This window comes from Artibeus jamaicensis, unplaced genomic scaffold (genome assembly GCF_021234435.1).
Source record: "Artibeus jamaicensis isolate MK-2021 breed Jamaican fruit bat unplaced genomic scaffold, CSHL_Jam_final scaffold_916, whole genome shotgun sequence".
Lineage (NCBI taxonomy): Eukaryota > Metazoa > Chordata > Mammalia > Chiroptera > Phyllostomidae > Artibeus > Artibeus jamaicensis.
The window spans coordinates 43,518,554-43,540,205 of record NW_026522059.1 but is presented as its reverse complement, the minus strand read 5'-3'; the positions used below and the strand labels follow the sequence as shown (position 1 = coordinate 43,540,205).

General features: G+C 43.3%; 1 non-coding gene and 1 pseudogene across 1 annotated transcript; one reads left to right on the top strand and one right to left on the bottom strand.

Annotated features, from left to right (window-relative positions):
* Positions 1 to 10,446: 10,446 nt before the first annotated feature.
* On the top strand, positions 10,447 to 14,859 carry LOC119035180 (nucleolar protein 10-like; annotated as a pseudogene).
* A 6,140-nt stretch (positions 14,860 to 20,999) lies between these two features.
* On the bottom strand, positions 21,000 to 21,163 carry LOC119035420 (U1 spliceosomal RNA). The gene has a single exon (XR_005079794.2). It is a non-coding gene; the product is annotated as a U1 spliceosomal RNA (small nuclear RNA).
* Between the last annotated feature and the right edge of the window lie 489 nt (positions 21,164 to 21,652).

Genomic DNA, 21,652 nt, shown 5'->3' with positions numbered 1-21,652 from the left:
GGAGATGATGTAGTTCAAACTCTCACTTTACAAGTAGGGAAACTGAGACCGGTGAGAGAGGCACAAGAGGACACACAGGTGTCACGGGTAGGAGGAGGTAAGCACAGCTGGCCTCGGGTGGCCCACCACCTCGGCATCACTTAGGAGAGTTGTGCAAAGTGGGTATTCCTGGGCCCCTTCCAAAACCTACTGTAATGGTTTTATTGAGGGCAGGGCCTGAAAGTGACATTTTATCCCACCACCCTGGCTGTGCTGTGCACTGACTTTGGGGAAGCATGAGGACTTGGAGGCAGACAGATCAGGGTTCGAATTGCATCTCCACTGCTTTCTAGCTCTGCACATGTAGCACACGAACATCTCCGAACTCCATTTCCTCACCGGTAATTGAGAAGAGTGCTACATGGGATAGTGCACAGAGGCACAAACAGGCGCCAGGGCCTGGCCCTGTCAGTGTCCCTTGACACCTGGATGTTGCTGGATTTGAGTCCCAAAATCCCTGTACGGGGAACAGGGACTGTATAAGCTTGGGCACGTCCCTTGCCTCCACTGAGCCTCAATATCCTTCTCTCTAAATGTTTACAAGCTCCTCCTAGGAACGTTGGGAAGGTTGGATATCACCATGGAGCAACACAGTCTGGTCATGAAACAAAACCACTCCAGGTCTTTCAAGGCAGGGATTTGGTTCCACAGAAGATGGAAGAGCTGTGGAGCCAAACACAATAAAGAGGCCGTGTGGATACCGGCTGCTGCAAGGACAGAGGAGGGAGGTGGCCGTCACGGAGTCAGGGAGGCTAGCAGGAGCCAGGACCCTCCCCGGGCGGGCAGGAGAGCTGTCGCCACGGAGAAAGACTAGCTGCTGCTGGATTCAGCAGCTGCTGCTGCAAGAGAGACGGGAAGGGGGAGAAGGCCTCCCCACCCCCTGCAGTCCCCTCTCCTGCCAGGGCCTCTGCAGACCAGGAGAGGTAGGAGTGAGCAGACAGGGTAACCTGGGAAGTATACAGTCAGCCCCCTGTATCCACAGGTTTTGCATCTATGGATTCAACCAACTACAGATCAAAAGTATTTGGGGAAAAAAAATCCCAGAAAATTCCTAAAAGCAAAACTTGAATTTGCCACATGCCAAGCAGTACACCGAATCCGTGTGAATGAAGTGATGTGTGGCCATGCCCAGCTGCAGTCTGCATGCAAAGGTAGGTCCTATGCAAATGCTATGCCATGTGATGTGAAGAACTTGAGCATCTGCAGATTTTGGTGTCCTGGGGGGTGGGGAGGGGCCTCTAGAACCAATGCCCTGCAAATACCAAGGGACGACTGTAGTTCCTGGAGGTGAGAAAAGCCGAGAAAATGCCTGGACATGGGGCCTGAGAGCGAATCAGCAAATGTCTAGCACCAATGCAGCAGGCCCTACCTCCTGGGAGCACACCCATGCCTGTCTCCCCCAACAGGGGTGCACCTCTTAAACCCTAAGGGTTCCCACAGGACTTGCAACCAGGGAAGCAACGAGCAGCGGCAGCTCGTCCCAAGCTAACCCCCTGAACCTGCCTCCAAGACCCCCTTTCTCTGACTTTCCGGTGAGCCGGAGCAGCCCTGCCTACGCTCTCCTGCCGCTGCTGCTTCTGCTCTGAGCACTTCCTTGTTTCGCTGTCCCCAGCTTCAATAAACATACTCTCAAAATTAATTAATTAATTAAATGGAAACACATGCTCAGCCTCAGACTTAGGGGAGGCATTCTCTTAGTACCTGTCGTTGTCACTGTTAACAACAAAATATAGCAGCCCAATAATGCAAAGCTCTTGGCAGAAATATGTGTGTGTGTGTGTGAGTGTGCATGGGAAGCCTCCCTTGTATTAGTCACATACAGACATCATTTCTGCAGGGCTGGTCACCATGGGGAAGAGAAGTCCTGAAATTAGAGTTCCAGATGTGCCACTTATAAAATAAGCCTCAATTTCTTTGTTTTTTAATCCTCACCCTAGCATATGTTTTTATTATTTTTTTAGAGAGGAAGGGAGAGAGAGAAAGAGAAACACTGATGTGAAAGAGAAACATCAATCAGGTGCCGCCCATATGCACCCCAACTGGGGATTGAACCCGGAGCCTTTTGGTGTACAGGACGGCACTCCAACCAACGGAGTCGCCCGGCCACGGCAACCTCCATTTCCTAGGTATGAAAGCGTGACTAATACACCACTTCATAGTGTATCATAGGATGTAATAAGCCCATGGACATGAAAATACTTTTTACACTTAGAAGTCATACACGAATACAGGATATGTTTACATTCTCAAAAAGAGGACATTTTCAAAAAAATGGTTATCAGCTTCACTCTGACCTAAATTCAATACAATTACTTTTCTCCAACTCATTTTTCAAGTTTGTTGTCTTTTCAGGAGTTGAGATAGAATACTACTTGAGCAAATACTCTTAAGCACATAGTTCAGGACTATCAGGCAAAAGCTCACAGGAGAACATCTTAGCAAGTGTGATCACAACCTGCTTTGCAAAAGAACGTTCTTACGGATCTCCACAATCCTTAACTGTCCAGCATTTGCTGTCTCTCTCTACTGATTAGGTTGACTAAACAGTGCCATATAATAATATAATAAAACATGCATGTAATAAAAACTATTATTTGACTGATCTCTTTGTGCACTTTACATGCATTGTTACCATTTAATTTATCCCATAATAATAATTATTGTTGTTACTAGTTCATTTTCTCAGCTGGAAAATCATTGATACTTAGTGTGGTCAATTAACTTGCTCAAGGGCCTTCAGCTTGTCTCCAGCAAAGCCAGATCTCAGGTCTGGCTGAGTTTCAAGCTGGTTGCTCCCCTCTGCCTTCCTACACTGTTTGGTGGAGAAAACGATTCTGTGTCCTTGGCTGTAGTGAAAAGCGCCCGCGCTAACAAGAAGAAGATCTACACTCTAGACAGCCTGGGTCTAGCCCTGCTGTGTTCTCACCCAAAAAATGAGCAACTTGGTTGGAAGATGAACTTTGACAGTGTAAGATTTTGTAGGTTTCATAAATTCCCAATTAGTGAACAGACCTCTGATAATTCAATTTTATTGTTTTGGTGTGGTACGCGCACACAGTTAACAACATTCACAATGAAAATCTGTTCGCTTCTGTTCTTTTGCTTTCTTGTTGTCTTAATTAGTCCAAACTGTTGTGCTAGGCATTGTGAAATATTCTGAAATTTACTGTTCTTAATACACTTTAAAAAATCTTAAAAGTTTTACCCAAAGTACTGCATCACGTATTTTATTTTGTTGGTTTGAACAAAGATCGTCCTGGGTTATAACCCAACAGCCAGCGTGCCTGTGACCCCCGTCCATCACGCAGCAGCTGGCAGAGCCTGCCTGGGGCTGGTCAGCCCGTAGGAGGCCCAGAACGGGGCCGAGCACGTGGCACAGCTGGGTGGCCCGCGGGGAGAGGAGTGAAGCCCCGAGTGTGAGGACTGCCCCACAGACGCAGCTGCGATGGACCACGGGCAGGCGAGTAGCTCCGCAGATTGGTCCGGGCTCCCACGCAAGTTTTAAAGGAGGAAAACCACGCCCCAGCTGTGCATGGCTTGGCATTTGCCAAAAAGGAAAGACGAAGACCACCTGTCTGGATGGAAAATCCCAAGAGACGGCAATGAGGAGACGCCAGGGGTAGAAGGTATTTAGAGTTGGACAAAGTGACCAAACCCCTCACTGTCCCTGGACCACAGTGTGGAGAGCCAAAGGGGGTAACAACAAGGGACCACTCCACAAGAACGTGGGAAAACGTTTGTCCCCAAAGAGCTAAACCTGATTTGGGTTTCTTATGTGGTTACTCCAAGAGACAGTTGAAATGTGTTCAGAAAAACTTAAAATGCCACTCAAGGGGACCCAAGAGTCACCACAGCGAGGCCGACGTGGAGTGTGATTGTGATCAGGAAGGCAGGGGCTCGGCCAATCACATCAAACCCTGGCAGAAGAAAGACTGAACATCAAACTGCAGGCCCGACCAACACAGAACAGCTGCACTTGAAGGTGCAGATGGCGGACGTGCTCACAAACCTCTGATGACCGGGGCAGAGTGCCCACAGACCCCAGGGACACAATCAAGAAACTTGAACATAACGACTTCTGCCAAGATGGAGGCATAGGTGGAGATACTGTGCTTCCTCACACAACCAAGTTTAGAGACAACAAAATATTAGCAACAGAAAACACAGCCAGAACACAGAAAATTGAACTTTTCGGAAGTCTGATAATAACAAATTCTTCAGCCTGACAGGTAAGAGGGGCAAAGCCAGCAGCTGGTAGAGCAGGGTTGCACAGGAAAACTCGGTCAGATGGACTCAGGTGCACGGATCCCAGGCATGGGGTTGCAAAGGGCGGACCCAGTGAGCGACCCACGGACCCAGCAAGGGCGCAGGGCGGTGGGTTGACTGTGGTGGCACATTCCTGCGCAGATAGACCGGTGAGGGAGTGGGCGGTGAGACCCACGAGCAGGCCCCAGTGGCTGGAGGCAGCAGAGAGGGCTGCCATTTCCCCACTCTGACCCCACCCCCACATACAACGTCACAACCCAGCGACCTGAGCGGCCCTGCCCTGGTGAACTCCTAAGCCTCCGCTCCTCACCCAGCAGTGGGAAGCTGGAGAGGGGGATGCCATTTCCCTGCTCTGACCCCATTTTCCCCCTCTGACCCTGCCCCCACATATAACGTCACAACCCAGCAACTCCGCCCTGGTGGCCCCACCCTGCCCCTAAGGCTCTGCTCCTCATACTTAACAGGTGAGAACAGACCAAAAATGGCTCAAGAAGATCTCAAAGCCCCAGAGCTCATAACTCTAAGCGACAAAGAAATAGCAAAACTTTCAGATGCACAGTTCAAAACACTGGTGATCGGGATGCTCACAGAACTGGTTGATTTTAGTCACAAGTTAGAGGAACATATGAAGGCTAAACTAATTGAAATGAAGGGAATTGCACAGGAAACCAATAGTGATGAAGAGGAAACTGGGACTCAAATCAAGGGAGTGAACCAGAAGGAAGGAAAAAAATGACCAAACAGGAAAATATGAAGAAACAAGAATTCAAAAAAATAAGGAGAGACTTAGGAACCTCCAGGACATCTTTAAATGCTCCAACATCTGAATTATAGGGGTACCAGAAGGGGGAAAGGCACAGCCACCAGTGGAAAACTTACTTGAACAAATAATAAAGGAGAACTTTCCCCATCTGGCAAAGGAAATAGACTTCCAGGAAATCCAGGAAGCTCAGAGAGTCTCAAAGAAGTTGGACCCAAGAAAGAACACACCAAGGCACATCATCATTATATTAGCCAAGATTAAAATGAAGGAGAGAACTCTAGAAGCAGCAAGAGATAAGGGGACAGTCATCTACAAAGGAGTTCCCATCAGACTGTCAGCGGATTTCTCAAAAGAGACCTCACAGGCAAGAAGGGGCTGGAAAGAAGTATTCCAAGTCATGAAATCCAAAGACCTACAGCCAGGATTGATCTATCCAGCAAAGCTTTCATTTAGAATGGAAGGGCAGATAACGTGCTTCTCAGATAAGGTCAAGTTCAAGGAGTTCATCATCACCAAGCCCTTATTATATGAAATGTTAAAGGGACTTACCTAAGAAAAAGAAGATAAAAAAGATGAACAGTGAAAGGACAGCAAACTCACAATTATTAACAACCACATCTAAAACAAAAGCAAACTAAAAGGACAGCTAGATCAGGAGCGGAAACATAGAAATGAAGATCTCATGGAGGGTTAGCAACACAGGAGTGGGAGGAGAAGAGGGGAGAAGGTACAGAAAATAAGTAGCATAGATGGTAGGTAGAAAATAGATAGGGGGAGGGCAAGAATAGTAGGGGAAATATAGAATCTAAAGAACTTGAGACACATGGTCATAAACTAAAGGGGGGGAATGGTGGGGGTGGGGGGTGCAGGGTGGAGGGGAATGAAGGGGGGAATAGAACAACTGTAATGGCATAATCAATAAAATAAAAATTAAAAAAAAGAAACTTGAACATATATGGCTACTAAACCCAATGTGACAAATTATCTGATTCTATAGTCTACATTATTATTACAAAGTAACCTACAACATTTATATGATATTATTATCTGATTCTGATTCTATATTAACCAGGAAAGTTCCTGATTATACTTTTACTCACCAAGAACAACTGCCAAGAGAAAAATAATATGCTCATCATACTGGCCTTAATATCTCAGTCAAAGGGATGCTCAGAGTTCTCCCTGCAAAAAAAAAAAAAAAATACTGGCACTTTGATTTATACATCAGTCTCTTATTACCTAAGTTAATGGGAGTCTGCCCCCCTGGGAGCTGGATCCATAACAAGTGTACATGAAACTTGAAATATCTGAAGCTTCCAAGCTGACGACTTGACTTCGTATTGATAGTGTGGAATCTACAGGAAGTAAATGCCAGTTTAGGAGACACGTGGGCATTGAAAAACCAACCTTCCTTAATAATGTCCCGACATTGCCAAACGCCATCATTCAACTTTAAACAAATAACAGTATTGGGCGTGCGTGTGCCAGTTTACCTCAGATGCTTCACAATACAGAACCATTTGAATCCTGCACAACCAGAGAATCACTGTTCTGGGTGAGATCTAAGTTTCAGGAAAGGATTCAAGGTCTTTGAACTGTCAATAAATTCAGAACGATTGGGCATTACACTGCAGATGGCTGTAGTTTCCACACGGGGGGTCACAGCGATCCGCAGTTTTCTCTGGCCCTCCAACTGCACTTCCTTCAGAGACTGCCTTACACACTTCTGAGACATTTACCATTTCTTAGCAGTTTCAACTGTGTGCAGCAAAAACCAAATAACACTCTGACCATAAACAAATAATCCACAATACTCGTTTTAGAATGGTGACATCCTGAAAGTCAAAATATAGGAAACGTTATAACTAAAGAGACAAACAAATTTGATGAATATAAAAGTTCCAAATTTCTGTGAATGTAGCTAAAAATATTTAAATTGTAAATCAAACAACAGATCAGAAAAATATTTGCAGCAACACGGGGTTTGGCAGAAATAATGCCTACTTGATTGTGGTTGGTAGAGTCATAATAGGGGTGTGATCATTCATAGTTTTAATTTGAACATTTCACTTAAAATGTCATATCGTGTGCTTGAGTGTGATATTGTTATGTTACAGAATTACATGCTTACAATTTTGTAATAAAACATTTTGTAATAAAAAGGGGGCGTTATTTGTGCCAGATCCTATATGTCAGTAAAGGAGGGAAACATTGTATTTTGAAGTATCCAAGCTTTCTAATAGATAAATAAAAATAAAAAAAGAAAATTCTATTACATACCTATTTAAAAGTGAGCAAGAATACCTAACAGAAATTAAGCACAGTTGGGAAGAAAATAAGATATTTATATGCTGCTGATAGCAGCATATATTTATACAACTCTTCTTGATTTCATTATACATGAAGGGTAATTAAATCATTTACATTCTTTTACAGTTAGTCTGACTTTAAGGATTTATCCTAAGGAAAAAAATTAAAAATGGAAAAGCTACATGCATTAACACAGCATAATCACACATAATAGAAAAAAATTGAAAACAACCTAAATTGCCAGCAAGGGAGAAGCAGTCAGGCTGATTACGATACACAACTCATTAGAATGTGGTGCAGTCAATTAACATTCTAATGTTTAGGCTTGATATTTGGGGGAAATGTTTCAAATATGCTAGACAAAAGTCTGAGCTTCTGATTTCAAGTGTCACAACTACAGCTCTGGCAACATGTGAGCCCGTGAGCAGAGCCTGGGAAGAGAAGAGGACCCAGGAAAGCTCTCAAGAAACAGCTCAACCTCAGCTCTGTCACCTGCTGGCTGCAAGGCACTGGCACGTTACTTACTATCTCTGTGCCTCAGGCTTCCAGTCTTTAAAATGGGAGTGATATTAATTGTTCCTTAGTAAGGTGAGTATACAGATTAAATGAGTTATTACACATGAAAATGTTTATAAAACTGTGTATTTGTGCAGAGCACGACATCCGTGCTATGCAAATGTTCACTGTTAGTCATTAGATTATTCTCCCGTCATATTTCACCATAGCCTTGATAATAAATAAACTTCAGAAAGGACATTTATTTATTTATTTATACTTTTTAAAAGATTTTATTTATTTATTTTTTGACAGAGGGGAAAAGAAGGAGGAATAGAGGGAAGGAAATATCAATGTGTGGTTGCCTCTCACACACCCTCAAGCAGGGACCCAGCCTGCAACCCTGGCATGTGCCCTGACTGGGAATCAAACCAGCAACACTTTGATTCACAGGCCAGCATGCAATTCACTGAGCCACATCAGACAGGGGTAGAAAAAACATTTTTAAAAAATTCCCTCCCCATGTTTATACATAGTTGTTAAATTTTTTTTCATTTCTATTAAGAATATTTCATAGTATCCTCAAGAACATTTCTCAGTGAACACGTCTTATGCACCTGCTATGTGCCCAGCTGCATGTGTCCCTGCACCCGTGGAACTCACAGTCAGTTAAAACGTAGGGAATTCCACAGGCCTAACTGCTGATGTCCTCAGCCTTGCACACCGCCCTGCCACCCCAAACCACAAATACCACTCCATTATTTTATCTTTTCCATCATTAATGCACCCAAAATATTTGTTTTATTTTGTATATTATATTTACATAAATAGTCTTGAGCTTTATAAAGTGTGCCTCTATGTTGAATAAGCTTCTATTTGTACTAGATTTGAACAAGTGTAGTAGCTTAATACTCTCCAGTATTTAACAACTGCCATTTTACCCAGGTGCCATTTAGATGTTAATACATTTTTTTAAAATGTGGTATTTCAAAACACGTTTAGGTCCAATATTATTAGGAACTTGTCCTTGGAAATCAAAGTAGACCATTCTGTTTTTAATGATATAAATGCTTATTTCTTTTTTATTGTATTTATTAGAGTGACATCAGTTAATAAAATTATACTGGTTTCGGATGTACAACGCTATAAGACATGATTGTATATTGTATTACATTCACCACCCCAAGTTCGACTCTTCATTCTATAATGATACAGTGTATTCCCATTTCTGTTTCCATATTTTCAGCCATTCAGCAAATGGGTATCAAGTATGTGTTATGTGCCAGACGTGCACAGTGCTAGGCATTGGGGATAAAAGACAGTTCCAGTCCCGAGAGACCTGTTCAATCTGCTGGGAGAAACCCTGGTCACAATGGGAAGAACGAGAGTTATAATAAGATTGTGTCCAAGGACTATGGAGCAAGGAGCAGGAATCCAAAGAAAAGTCTTCACACTCATTCCAAAAAAGAGATGGGACTGAGATGAAAGAGTTCTAAAGAAGAAGGCACTTGAAGTCAGCCTTGAAGGACACTGGGTGATAACCAGACAGATGAAGCTGGAGGAGCCTTCCAGGAAGAGAACATAGACTACGCAAAGGTCAAGAAAGTGTAACAGCATTGCAAGCCCTCAAACACTTAGGTTCAGTGGAACAAAGCAAGGTTGAAGGGCATTTGGTGAGTGATAAAGTCAAAGATTCCTTATAAGCCCCATTAGAGATCAAGAGGTTTATCTTTATGAGGGAGAGAAAGCCATAAAAAACTGACCAGGTTATGGAATTTTCAGATTTGCATTACAAAAGGTCCACTGAGCCCTGGCTGGTATAGCTCAGTGCATTGAGTGTGGGCTGCAGACCAAAGGGTCGCTGATTCGATTCCCAATCAGAGCACATGCCTGGATTACGGGCTGGGTCCTTGGTAAGGGCTTGCAAGAAGCAACCACACATTGATGTTTCACTCTCTCTCTTTCTCCTACTTTTTCCCTCTCTCTAAAAATAAAATAAATAAAATATTTTTAAAAACTGAAACAAAAAACCCAGGGCTTAAAAAAAAGGTCCACCTGAGGATAATTGCAAGAGGGGAAAGACAGCAAATAGATACCAGGCCAGGCGCTTGTGAAGTTGTAAAGGAACAAATTAAGGGGACCTGAACTAAGACAGTGACAATAGAGAGGATTAGTGGATATATTTAAGGCACTATGGAAGCCTAAACTAAAAAAAACCCACTGCACAAATACTGCATAAAACAAAGCAATTGCTTAAATGCATGGAAGAGCTCACAAGATAGTGAAGCACTACTCCTCAGTCAAGACTAGAAAACTCTGCCCACTAAGCAGACGACAAAGAAGCTAGTCTGTCCTGGTCAAAAGTCTGGGTGGGGGGCCTTCCCTGAGAACTTGAAATCAGGGGGCTGCCCTCACCTGAGTTCATACCTAAAATTTACACTATTCAAGGGTTCTGGAATATCAAACTTAAAAATAACAGACAATATGGAACAAGCCCCACAGTGAGTTACAAGGGGGAAGATACAGAACAATACTGACAAGACGACCGTTAGTGTAAGGAACAGTGCAACGTCATGGAATGCACCCCGTCTGCGCGCAAAGCCTCCCTGGACCCTGTGGGTGTGTCCCAGGCTCAGCCCTCGATCCTCATCTTCCCTCCAGTGACACTCACTCTGTTAGTGATGTCACTGAGACTCAAGGCTGGAAGAGCCATCTGTAAGTTGATCACTCCCAAATGTATATCTGTAGCCCACTTCTCTTTCAAATACAAGATGTGCGTTTCAATGGCCAACTCCAAATCCCTACATAGATGACTAAGAAACATATAAAACCCAATACTTTCTTTACACCCCCTCAATCCTCCTTCTCCACATCCTTCCCCATTTTCATTGATGGTAAATCTATCTGTCCAGCTGCTCAGTCCCAAACCTTGGAGGCATTCCTGACTCCACTCTTGCCCTCACATTCGTTCACCAGGAAAGCCTGTTGGATCTCCAAGGTGTAGGCAGAATCTGTCTGCTTTACACCTCCTCAGCAGCCACCCGGCAGTCCAAGCTTTCATCATAAGCATACCTAGATTACTGCACCACCATCTAGCAGGTTTCCCTGCTTCTACCTTTGCTCTCCTGACGCCATACGCACATCCTAACTTAAATTCAGAATCTACAGTGATCCTTTGCAAAGGTCTGATCTAGTTGTTACTGGACCTCTTCAGCGCCGTGCCCCAGCATGATCTGGGAACTTTCACCCATCAGGGACCTCCAGGTCTGTGACTCGTGCAGGAAAAATGTCAAGACCCAAGTCCAGGTGCAAGTGAGAGTGACCTTATTAAAGCTTAGGTCAGTGAGGCAAAAGGAGGGCCCTTGGAGACAGGATCAGGGGGTGAGTCCAGAGTGAGCTGCCACTTCCCACGGCTCCCCTGGGTGCAAGCCTCATTGGGACCCTGAGAGCTTAGAATGGAAGGAGCATGCCTGAGGAAGTGGGGAGGGCGGGTGTGGGGCACAGTGCCGTAGGTGTGCTCAAAGACCAAAAGCTGTTGTCCTTTATCCTGAGGTTTTCATTGATTCTGGACAGGTGGGAGTTTTAGTGGGGGTCACAGGGGAGGAGCTCAATAGAATAGTCATTAGATTTATAGGTGGATTCTTTAGCAGGCTGATACATGAAAACAAGTGCATAGTGGGGTCAAGGGTCATACTCTGGTTAGTTTCACCTCTATCTCAGACTAGTCCAGCTCTAATTGATTTTTTGTTATCTATCTTCGTAATTTGGGTGTTTTAAACCCCCTGCTCTTAGGGATCTTTGGTGAGGGAGGATAGAGTCTTGGACTCTATCACCTAGCTGTTAATTGCTCAGCAGTTTTCCTCATCCCACTTACTAGGGAATTTTCCTAGTTTCTTACTAACCTGCCTCAAAGTCACCTCTGTGTGCCAAATCCTGCCATGGCTCCCAGTTATCCAAAGTAAAAGCCAGAGTGCCGGTGCCACAGTCCACAGAGGTGCACCAAGGAGACCGATCCAGAGAAGCTCGTGCTGGGTGCGCTGCCGGTAGAGCGACCTGAACCACAGCACCGGTGGCCGCTCCTCCCCCCCACCAGGCAGGCCTCTAGCTGCAACAGGGGAAAGATTTACAGTCTCGGCTGCAGCAAGTTCTTTCCTGAGTGGTTTTCTGACAGGAAGAAGAGAGCACTCCAGAAGAAAGATGTGGATGTCTGCAGGAGAACTGAATTCATTCAGGATTTTGAAATGACTGTTTGTACCAATATTAAGGTTTCGAAATATAGACAATATACTTTAGCAGCTGGAACATACAGACCTTGGGTTCAATGCTATGACACAGATCAATGACGCTTGAAGTTTGAAAGGTGTTTCAGTTCAGAAGTCGTCGCCTTGGAAACACTGTCTGATGACTAGTCTTCTAGTCATCAGACTAGAAACTGTCTTCTTACATAATAACAAATACAGTGAGTTCCATTCACAGTCAGGTTTTTACTACCAAGCCAGAATACCACAGTTTGGGAGATGTTTTCTTACCATTACCCATCCCACCACTTACACTTCCTTGGCACAAGCCCTGAGGTTTATTGATTAAACTCAGAACAAGGAAGGCACCTCAATCCTCTACAAAGTAATGCTGCAGACAGTAACGTTTGTCACTCACATTCTGCACGGGGTTTGTTTGCCACAGGAACATTACAGGGTTGAGCGGGGTGAGGGGATCCAAGAACGAGGGACACAGCGGGCCTGTTAGACTGTGCGCTAGGGAGAGTCACGGCAGGTTCCGGGACAAACAGCTCACCAACAGCCCCTGCTCTGAAATTCAGCTGCGCCTTGACCACGGCAGTGGGAACATCCACAGGGCAGGTGTCATTGCGTGACCTTCCATCTGAAAAGCCGTGGCTAGTTAAGTACCACCGACAGGGGCTGCCCATTACGTCGGTTCATTTCCAAGATTCTTTAGATTTGATTTTGTCTGCAGACTTTCGAATTATCAAAATGTGGAATGAGAACTCAGGAAAAATACTTACTTCCTTGAAGCCAGAACCTCACGGCAAAGACGCCTGCCTCTGCCCCCCTCAGGCATTGCTTCTGGCAGGCAGTGAAGCCCCCGAGAGGAGCGTCTGTTCCATTACGGTCTGGGGCCTGCCCCAGGTGGTGCTCCTTCTTAGACCTCTTGACAGAAGACTTGGAAGAGGATCCAGAAAGCATGGTTTATGACAGTTACAAACTTGTCACCAAGCAAGAACTCGAAAATTTAGGGCTCCCGTATCTCGTTGGGCCACCTTTTCTCTGGGCATACATGCATGGGTGTTTTATGGATAGAAGACTGTCACAGGGTGAAATCGGTAGTAAGTCCACTTGCTCGTGAAGACTATAAAAGATCTGACAGAAGATAGAAGAATACCTGGACAGAGAGTCCACTTAGAGAAATTGCTGAAAGTGCACGAAGAGCTGATCTTAAGTTAACTGAAGAGGACGAGAAGCAAAAACCTACGTGGAAAGACAAAGTTAAAAGCCTTCCAAATATTCTCACTGACGATCTGGGGTTGTAAAAAAAAAAGATTTAAAGTTCTGTCTGAGGGGAGTAGGGGGGAGGTTTGCTTGAAGGAGGAAAAAAAACAAGGGAGGAAACAACAGGGTCAACCCTGACTTCCAAGTAGATGAAGAGAGCAAAGATTTCAGGCTTTTGAATCCATTGACTTCAATGATTACTGAAAAAAGAAGACACTAAGACTCTTAGAGAACATCATGAACAAGAACATCATGAAAAAGAAGAGGAGAAAGAACCAGAAGGAAGACCAAGTGATGCAGAAAGTTCTGAAAGTTCGGGTGATGAAAAGACAGTGGGAGAGGTCAGGGACCAGTGCCAACTTCTGCAGCCAAGGGAAGAGTGAAGTGACAGACACCACTCAGGGAGGACCAGTCCAAACGACCTTGAGCCCCAGTTTTATGAGATCAAAGAAGGCAAAAAATTTAGAAGCTCCAAAGATTCTGCCACCAAGCAGAAGCTGATGAATAAAAACCCTGGAAGACTTGTTGAAACCTGAAGCAAAAAATGGGACACCGAGTGTATCAGACACCACTGTTGGCAGCGAACAACTGACATTCACATTAAAGGGGTCTGAACGGGGGAAGAAGCAGCAGTAGGTGGAGAAACTGCACCGACTGGACATGAAAGCACCCCATCCATCCCCAGCTGGTCCCCTGAGGTCCAGATACAAGAGAGGACAGCCGTTTGACTGAGTCTGGAAGGGATCCCAGCAGGCAGTTCGATTCGGGAAGGGCTCGCCTCCCCCGAGTTGAGCACCAGGAGAGTACACCGAACAGACGCCCCGAGCACATTTAAAAGTTCGGTGTGAGTGCTGGGGTCGCCCTGCTGATAGCAGAGGGCGGGCCAGGAGGCCCCCTTGGGCTCACTGAGGACGACCTTGGGACCATAGCAGAGGGAGATTATCGCGGCACCAACTTGCTGGCTGCTGAGATTACCAGACTGAAAGAGCGGCTGTGTGGACAGGGAGAGGGGAGAGGGGTCCCTGATGGCCGATAATGTCCTGGACTGGAAGAGCCTGGCTTCCGCCTGCCATCGCGTGTGTGGTTGCCTTGGTGTTTCTGACCCTGTACTGTCTAGATCCATCTGTTCTGTCTGGTGTTTCTTGTTTTCTTATGTTTTTGTGCTTGGCTGGCTGCCTTGTTCCCATTCTAGCGCCTAGAATTTTTGGCTCTGAGAAAGAAGCCACCGAGCAGCAGCAAAGATTCCATGAAATGTGCAGCAGTCTAGTAAACACTCGACGCCGAGCTGTGGGCCAGTCGAAATGCCTCTTCACACTAAAGGAAGAAAAAGCCAAAAAGCTTACTTCACAGCCACGATCATTTCTCTTGCTGCGATTGCTTCCTGAACTAAACCAACATGGAAACATTTCAAAGTACGTTGGAATGACCAAAAAGAAGATGAACAAGCTTCTTAAGCAAAAAGAAAAGGAAAATGAATAATGCACCTACCTTATTCAGTGTGATTAACAGTGTGGGCATTGATTGTCCTTGGGAACAGTTTCTATCATCTGGATATAAAGTGTTGCAGAACTAGCTCTGTGCTGATACTCCTTCCGTCCTTAGTTACCAGAAATCCAGACTTGCCTAAGGCTTTATACATAATGTCCTCATGTCAAGTGTATCTGGGTGCATTCTCAACAGCTGGCCTGGTAAGGACAACTCATTCGGGAATACAACTTGTTTTGACTTTTCTTGCCCTGGGTTAATTGAATTTGTCCCGGTAGGTAAGTAACTTCCTTTAAAATAATATAGTGGTGAGTTTCATCCTAAAGGGCAGTTAAGTGACTTTGGATAATTGTTCGAGTTGATCTTTGCTATTTTTACCTAGATACAAGGTGTAGTGGTCTGTGGAGACAGAAAACTGGTTCTACTGTCTACTTCCACAATCTGCTTTAAAAAAAAACAACTGCCTGGCTTCATGAATATAGGGACCCTGTTTTGCACTTCCAATGAAGAGACCAATGAAGATCCACTCCTCATTCTGTTTCTGTGCCATGGGAGAAGAATCCTCATGGGAGAAAATGAAACTAATTACATGCCCTCGTTTGTGTTGGTTTCTCTCGTGTGCAAAACTTAGCACTTTGTAGAAAATATTTATCCTTCCTCTGAAACTGGGACTCTGACAGACTTAGAGCTGATGTCCCCCTGCACTTAGCCTTCAAGCTAGTAGGTCCTTAAAGGCTTCTTAATAGCAAGCTTCGAAAAGCTTGGATTGAGGAATTCAGCAAACTTTTCATTTCAGATTTCCAGCAGTCTAAAACTAAAGCATGTTAAGCGATGAAGACTGGAGCCTATGACTTTTACTCCAAGACCAGCTAATCGAGGACAAAAGTCTTCCTGCATTTCATCAAGATTAAGTAGAAAAAAACCTTATCCTACTAATTTTTCAATTCTCCATTTATGGTAATGTGGCTGCTTTGGTCCCCATAGATTTGGCCTAGGAGAAGGTGACTATGCGGGCATCTGACTTGTGTACTAGGTATTTTTCTGAAGCATACAAGGGCTGTTTGTTGGTGAAAGCAAGTTTGGGGAGATGATGAATAGCCTTGGGTCTGTAGAGATTTTGTAACTCTTGGAAAACGTCACAGAGTCACTCTCCCTCTCAGTAGTTCAAAGTTTAGAGTATTTGAAGTCTGTGGAATGAACCTCTAAGGGCCAGAAATGTGACATATTTGGAACAGGTCTTAACCTCTAATTAACTAGCCGCAATAAAGTTCTGTGAATATATTGCATTGGTGCTGTAAAACCTTGACCTTGTCGTATATCTGTCCCTAAATAAGTGTTGTTCTTCTCCTTCTACATTGCTATAAAGAGTGACACCCATACCACATGTATTTGTGTTCATAATGCTTCATATAAAAACTACAAGCTACCCTCATTGACATCTGTTTCCTCATTGTAAATAAGCCTGTCCTCACAGCTGGATTCTTTCTGGATACATGTTCTACCAGTTTAACTATTTTTGTGGTTTTAATCTTGTATTATTATTTCTTCTACTTTGCTTTGTGGAAGGGGAAAAATGAAAGCTGGACTCCCTAAAAAAAATCAATAAATCAAAGTTCCATGTCAATTCCTGACACATTTACAGAGGTGAAGATTTGGCCATATGTCCCTGTACCTTCTCGGTCAGAGTGCCGTCCGTGGGGCACTTTTTGTCAATGGTTGCTCTCCATAAACTTCGTCCTTTGCCCCGGTTTTAATCAAGCAGACCAGGTGGTTGTTTCTTAACACTGTGAAAAGTGCCCCATGAAACGGGAGGTTCTCTTGTGCTGAAAACGAAGGTTGATAGTCTTCCAGGAACTTGCCCTTGCAGTGCTGCCATTCACAGGAGCACCACCCGGAATCCCTCCGTCTCAGCTGCGGGGCGGCCTGGGTCATGTTTGGGTTTCTAAGTGTGCTGGCAGTTTTGTTGGGGATATTTCAGAAAATATTTTTATACCAACAGAATAGAAATTAATAGTAATAACCTAATTAAGAAATGGAAGCTACTGGGTATTCTTTTATACTTGGCACAAAATTAAATATAGCTTTTCTTTTTCTTTCTTAAGTGCAATGAGATAAACTGGCTGGAGAAAACATAAAAATAAAACATCTTCACCTGAACAGCAAGCAAACACACAGACACTCTCACAAAGTAAAAAAAGCCAGTGACCTCACAGTGACCTACCAGAGCCTATCTCATTTGTGCCCCTCTACATTTTGCTCTCCTACTGCTCCCATTCCCTCACTTCGCTCCAGCACACGAACGAGGCAACCTGCTACTCCCGGAACAGGCCGGGCATGTTTCTACCTTATACTGCGTATTCTTGCTGTCCCCTTGATTTGGAACCTGCATCTCTGTTATTCACTTGCTAACTCCCTTGTCTCCTTAAATCTTTGATAAAATCTCAGCAAAGAAGCCTGCCCGAGCACATTGTTTAATACTGTATGCAGCCTGCCCCGGTACCAGCAGTCTTGGTCCTTCTAACACTGTTTCATTGTTTCATTTCCCATATCGCTCTCATCTTCAAACACATTATACAACTGACTTATTCGCTGTGTTTATTTCTTGACTGTCTTCCTCTACCACTGACACTCACACACACGTACACACTCACAGAAGCTCTCTGGAGGCAGGGATTTTCGAGTGTTTTGTCACTGACGTATCCATGCTTCTAACACAATGTCTGGCCCATATTAGACACTCCGTATTTGTTAATATCTCCATGAATGAATGGAAGACGCAACAAGAATCCATCCATAGTTATATCTGGAAAAGTGAACTGGGTGAATGGGGTGGAGATGGGAAAAAGGTGTTATTATATTCCCTTTTCTTCCTTTTTAATGTTGTAATTTATGTTAACTATTCAAAACTATTAATAAAAGAATAAAAGGAGTAAAATATAGTCCTAAGCTGATAAGAACCCCCCTTGGGATCCTAGTATAAGTAAACAGAACATCATTAGCACGAAGCACTCCATCCGGGTCTCACAGCGTTCCCAACATAAAGGCCTGCTGAAGAGGAGTTCACAGTGCAGAACTGCAGGACCCAGGAGCAAAGTCCACCGCGGTCTCCGAGATAACAGTACACACAGCAACTGCTAGGACTAAACGGCCCCCGTGAACTTCCGATAATGAATAATCAGCTAGAAACCATTCAAAATACCTATGTGTGTATACACAGATATACTGAATAGATATATAGACATGCACATGTAGACATATCTCTACCTGTGAGATTATAAATACAAAATAAAGAATTCAAAACATAAGAATAAAATAAAATACTCTGAAGGAATATTTTAAAGGTTAAAAAGTAAGACTTCTGGAAGTAAAAAATACTGAAATTTTAAACACTTAATGGATATATTAAACAGCAGATTTTCACTTTTTTCAGATGTTCTGGAAAATCTGAGGAAATACTCCACAATGCAGCACAGAATAACAAGGGAATAGAAAATATAAAAATTTCAAAATGAGAGAACAAAAAACATTGGGGGGGTGTTTTCAAATAATAATGGTTGATAATTATCCAAATTAATGAAAGAAAACAATTTTTAAAAATGCAACAGCCCTGACTGGTGTGGCCCAGTGGATTGAGTGCCAGCCTGTGAACCTAAAGGTCACACATTCAATCCTAGTCCAGGGTACATGCCTGGGTTGTGGGCTGGATCCCCAGCTGAGGTTGTACGAGAGGCAATAGATCAGTGTTTCTCTCTCACATCAGTATTTCTCTCCTTCTCTTTCTCCCTCCCTCCCACTCTCTAAAAATAAATAAATAAAATCTTTTTAAAATAATGCAACAATTCCTGGGCAAGATAAATAAAACTAAATCCATCTCTAGACTGTACATCACCAATTAGAAAAAATTCTTAAAACAAACACTAAGTAAATATAGACTACCAACAAAGGATTAACAATTAAACCAATAGCAGATTTCTCTTCAACAATAACAGAAAACAGAAGACTGTTGAATACTTATTTTCCAAAGGCTAAAGAAAAAAATACTATACCCAATTGTCATCCAAGAATTAGGATGAAATTAAAGACACTTGGAAAAGGAAAGTGTCTTAGTCCATTCAGGCTGTTATAACACAATACCAAAGACTGGGTGTTTAAACGAAAGGCATTATTTCTCGCAGTTCCAGAGTCAGTGAAGTCCAAGGTTAAGCTACCAGCTCATTAGGCTCCTGGTGAGAGCCCACTTCCTGGCCTGCAGACGGCTGCTTTTCCACTGTGTCCACACTTGGAGGGGTAAGGGTGGGGGAGAGGGGAAGAGTGCTCTGTTCTCCCTTCCTTTTTCTAAAAAGTTATTTTCTTGTATTTTTCCACCACCATTTACCCCCATTATACTCTCCTTCCACCTCCCGCCAAACCACCACACTGCTGCCCACGTCCACGTGTGCTTTCTCTTTTTCACCAGATCCCTCCATCCCCTGCCTCTTCCTTTGTTAAATAAAGATACTAATCACATCATGGGGCCCCACCCTCATTACCTCCCTTTAAAGGCCCCGCCTTCAAATACCATCACTCTGGGGCATTAGGGCTTCAAGATTTAAATTTTAGGAAGACACAAACATTCAGTCCATAACACAAAGACAAAATATTTACCATTAATAAATCATTAAAGAAAATATTCATGACAGATATATTCAGAAAACTGAAAGCAAAATAAAAGTAACACTGAAATAATGACTCAAGACATCGTAGACATTAAGTACATCTAAACCAAACACTGGCCATCTCATAGAAGACAGAAAAACAAGATGGAACTCACCACCTGGACAACAACTGTGGGGCGCAGTGACTGGAGTTAGAGCATCCCCAGGACCTGGTGCTGTCTAGCAGAAGCTATGTAGAGCTATCAATTAACATTAGACTTTACTAAGTACACATGTTTAAGCCTGAACTAGTAAAAGAATAAAAACAGGATTCTTCAAAACCAACTGACAGAGAGAAATGGAATAAAGAAACCGCTATTAGAAAAAAGAAGACAGGAAAGGGACAAAATTAAGTAAAAACAAAGGAGTAATGTGTTTTTGAATTTTCTTCTGTTGCAGTTTACACACTGTACGAAACAAAACTGAGCGTCCTCAGTCCTGACAGGCTTACTTTAGAGAGAAGGATACAGTGACTCCGTGTGTGGTATTTCCCAGCTTCAACAAGGGCCCCATTTTGCCATTTTTGTTTCATCTAATTCCCTCACTATTTTTAAGAATTTGCCAAATTGTTTTAAAGCAAACACGGGCATTATATTACTTTATCTGTCAATATTCCACAATAGGATGCCAATAACACTAACAGTCAAGGGCCTCTGAAAACATAAGCCACAACATCATTAGTTAAAATAACAATAGTATTCAATTTTCCCTAAATGCTTCAAACTTTTTTTTTTTGGCTTGGTTTGTTCAAAGCAGGACCTAAAAACATGCTACATGTTATTGATGTCCTTTATATCTCCTTATGACTATCATAGTCCCCCCCACTCTTTTTGTTGCTATTTAATTGGCATTTATTTGTTGGAAAAACCTACAGAATTTATTTTCCAAATTTAGCTGATCGCATTCATGCGGTATCAGTTAACAGGTATTTCCTATTAACTTTAGTTAGATCTAAAGATATAATCAGATTTAGAGTAAGTGGTTTTTATTCTTCTTTTTTCCCCCCCAAAAATACTTCATAGGTGATACTGTGTACTTTCTACTTCATCTCATCAAAATACACACAATGTCTGCCCTGATGGTGTGGCTTAGTTGGTGGGGCAGCACCCCACAAAACGAAAGGTCACCAGTCGATTCATGGTCTGGGCACATGCCTGGGTTGCGAATTCATCCCCAGCCAGGGCACCTACAGAACTCAACCAATGGATGTTTTCTCTGTCTCTCTCACCCTGCCTTCCCCACTCATGGCTGTGAGGAGAAAACATCATGGGTTGCCTCTCCTGTGCTCTGACCAACTGCAACCCAGGCATGTGGCTTGACCAGGAATCTAACCAGCAACCTTTCATTTTGTGCGATGACACACCAGTCAGGGCATAAAATCTTTTTAAAATTTTTTAAAAGGTACATGATGTCTGTTTGTCCCACTTTTTTTTTTTTAAGCTGGGGAGAGCACAAACGCTGTCCCCCATTACCAACAAAGTAAGCAGTCAAGTTTCCCACTTTCGGGGGAATGACAGGAGTCAGCACACCCAGAGTGCAACGGTAAGCCTCACCCTGGAAAAAGCACCTTCGTGATCTTGGTAGCTCCCCTGCTACCTGGGACATTGGTAGATCCCCTGCTACCTGGGACAATCAGCTAAGTATCTGATTGTCCCAGTTTTAAAAGGTAAAAATGGATCATTTGGCTCGGATGATGATAGTTTGATTCATCCTTTGTCAAGTTTCTGATCAGCTGTACACATATTAGTAGCCATTGATGATCAATGCCCAGATCCATTATTTTATTAGTAAAACAATTTGAGGGGAAGGGAATTATATCATTTTCCCCAGGTGGTTAGCTGGAGTTCTTCCATGAAGAACTCTTCCTCAACAATTTTGTGTCTCTGAAATATGTGTAACACAGGAAAGACAATATACAAAAGCTTACAATGCTATTATTCATTCATTTTCACAATAAATTGGTACCCTATATGTTCCAAAAATGATAAGTATGATATTTACTTTCAATTTCATTTGAACTCATGGATGTATATGTTTGATGCATGTCATTCATTGGAGACATTATTATTATTTTTAACTCTTAAGTCCCATCT